Source organism: Otolemur garnettii, unplaced genomic scaffold (genome assembly GCF_000181295.1).
Source record: "Otolemur garnettii isolate 467f Iridium unplaced genomic scaffold, OtoGar3 scaffold00010, whole genome shotgun sequence".
In the NCBI taxonomy this organism is placed as follows: Eukaryota; Metazoa; Chordata; class Mammalia; order Primates; family Galagidae; genus Otolemur; species Otolemur garnettii.
The window spans coordinates 15448264-15451690 of NW_003852405.1; positions in this window are offsets into that span (position 1 = coordinate 15448264).

Below are 3427 nucleotides of genomic sequence, written 5' to 3' on the forward strand. Positions count from 1 at the left end.
GCCACAATGCCTGGCTATTTTTTTGTTGTTGTTGCAGTTGTCATTGTTGTTTGGCAAGCCTGGGCCAGGTTCAAACCTGTCAGCCTCCGTGTATGTGGCCAGTGCCCTAGCCGCTGAGCTACCGGTGCCAAGCCAGAACTCTGAATCTTTCCATCTCCAGTCACCGTCTCTTCTCCCTGGTGAATAGGATAACAACTTCTACCTCACAGGGGTTGACTGAACCTGAAGGACAGACCACCGGTCAGAGCCTCAATATTCCTTCTCCGGCTCCCACCTGACCCTGGTGCTCTTGAGTCAAATGTGAGGAAAGACCAAGAATAAGGCAGGAGGCTCACTCCTGAGGGCTATGACGAAGGCCCGCTTAAGCCACTTCCCCCACCTGACACTAGCCACCTGCCTCTCAAGGCCACCTGTCTCCGACAGGGCAAATTGTGTCCTGTGTGAAGAATGATGACTGCTTTAAAAATAAGCGCCATACACAGCTGAGAGAAAGGGATAGTCATCTGACTCCAGGCTGTGTGGACTCCATAGGGAGGGGTCTGTCATACTTGCCACTGAGTCAGTTTTACTGTGAGGTGTGAGGGAGCCCACTTTCCCCGCTCAGCAACAGCAACATGTAAAGTGATGTAATAGTCCCCCCAAGAAGACTATTATTATTGCCACTATCATTTCTATAATGCTTTCCTTCTAAGAGGCTGAAGTCACTTCCCAATCATGACTCCCAACAAGGGCTCAGGCAGTGGGTGTCATGAGGGTGGGACGTAGCATAAGAACATCTAACTATTAGTCCTGCTTGTTACATAATTGTCTTGGTGGCCTGGGAAATCCCTGAACCTCCAGATCCTCATTCTAAGAATTCATATGATTTTAAAATGTTATTGATTTTATTGGCTTCAATGGACGGGCTTTTAGGAAACACTGTGAAAGAGGTAAAGTGTTAATTTCACATTTTCCACTTTCTCAGTTAGATTCCTGCTTTCCCCCAAGCCCCTCCTTCCTCAGCCTTGATGTCAGGCAGCCAATCAAGAAAACAGCCTGTAAATTCAGTTGCCTTGTTTTGTTGTTGTTGTGGTTGAGACAGAGTCCCACCCTATTCCCTGAGCAGATGCAGTGGTGTCATAGCTCACTGCAACCTCAGACTCCGGCTGTGGGCATCCTGCTGCCTCAGCCTCCTGAAGCTGCTGGGATTATAGGTGCTTGCCACAGAGCCCAGCTGGGTTTTACTTTTTTTAATGAGTTGGCGTCTCACTCTCGCTCAGACAAGTCATGAACTTCTGAGCTTCAGCAATCCTCCTGCCGCAGCCTCCCACAGTTCTGGGATTAGAGGCATAAGCCACCGGTGCCCAGCTGTAAATTCAATATACATTAAAGGGATGGTAATTTCATCTCAATAGAAGAGATAATCTGTTTTCACCAAGTGCCCCTAAGTGCCTGGCACTGAATATATTTCCCATAGTTCTCACAACAGTGTATGTGACCATTATCCCCACTTAACAGATGAGGAAACTGTCCTGGAAGTAAGCGACTTGGTCAGAATCACACAGCTAATTAGCAAAAAATGGATTCAGATGCAGATGTGTCTGATTCTAAAAGCAGTGCTACTTACTTATCTATTCAATCTTTTTGAGGCACTATAGCGACTAAGGGCACAAAGTCTGAGCCAGATGGCCTGGGTTCAAAGCTCAACTCGTTTACATGTTCCAGTGTGACCTGGGCAAGGACTGTGTCCTCTGTCAAAGGGGATAAGAATGGGATTATTCCACCTCATAGGATTATCGCCAGAATCAGATGAGTTAATGTACGTAAAGTGGCTCTCAGAAGGGTATCTGGCACATAGTAAATATGCAAATTGTTATTAATTACAGAAGCAGTGGGCACCCATCAGAAAAAAAAAATTCAAATAGTTTAGAATATAACACGAAGGAAAAAAGAATGTCCTGTCTTACCTGTCAATTTCACTTCTCAAACAGTTTGATGGGAAGAAATTCTTCTAGACGTTTTGTACATAATCCCACAGCAACACACAGAATTACAGAAGTTTGTTATTTTCACATCAAAAGGGCAACTTGTCTTTTTCACGTCATATGTCACAGCCACCTTTGTGTGGTGGCACCTACAGAATTACCTCACTCGTCTCAGCTGCACAGCGTGCCACAGCACAGATGTGCCTCGATTCTAACATCCTTCTACACATAAACAATACTGGGCTGAATTAATACATCCAAGCAAGGCAGGTTTCTCTGTCATTCTGGCTCCTGGTTCACAGGGGAACTGGTGAAGCTTAAATGCTTTGTGCTTCCTGCCTTTCCCTCAAACATCCCTATTCCTCCTTCTGTTCTAGAGCAAAAGTCACAAGGCTCCCTGCCACACCTCTCTCCGCCATAGCTGAAGCAGCCTGCGGCCTCTGAACTGAGATCTTTCTGGTCAGAGCTCAAGATGGCAGCCAAGTGGCCATTGCCACTGGGTTTTACATGTAATACATTTGTTTCCTCTTTTTATATTTCCATAGTAAAGGATTTTTAAAAAAAAACTCCTCCCTCTCCTTTGTTTTCATCAGCCTCACCAACATCAGTCTGTCCTCCAGTACTTCCAGTCTCCCCTCTGCATTCCCATAGCACAGCTCTCTGCAGCAGCTGCGGCCCCAGCTTCTCTTTCTCTGTCGGTGCCGTGTTCCCAACTGGGAAGTAAGATCTGGTAACACGTTCACCTTTGTATCCATCTAGTGCTAGTGACGCTTTCCACGTGGTAAAGGCTCAATTAACTTGGTATGTTTCTGGTTTATTTTTTATTTTTGTTTTGGATTTGTTTTCTAAGTAACATTTTAATAACGTTTTAATAATAATATATGTTTACTGCTAGAACAAAATGAAAAGGAAGCCAGGCACAGTGGCTCACGCCTATAATCCCAGCACTACGGGAGACTGAGGCAGGAGGATTGCTTGAGCTCAGGACATTGAGGTTGCTGTGGGGCTGATACCACTGCACTCTATCCTGGGTGACAGAGTGAGTCTCTGTCTCAAAAAAAAAAAAAAAAAAGAAAAGAAAAGAAAGGAAAAGAAAAAGAAAAAAACTGAAAAGGAAAGCTGTATAAATAAAGAAATTAAATCATCTGGAACTTCTATCCAGACACATTTTGATGTATTTCTTTCCAATTGTTGAATAAATTAAGAAGCTAATTAATAAAAAGCTAGTAATTAGATTAAGGAAGTAAATGGAAAGCAGGGTCCAGAATTTGGTAACAAAAGTCCTCAAATATGGCTTGGTGCTTGTGGCTCAAGTGGCTAAAGAGCCAGCCACATACACCTGAGCTGGCGGGTTCGAATCCAGCTAGGGCCCGCCAAACAACGATGACAGCTGCAACCAAAAAATAGCCGGGCACTGTGGCAGGTACCTGTAGTCCCAGCTACTTGGGAGGCTGAGGCAGGAG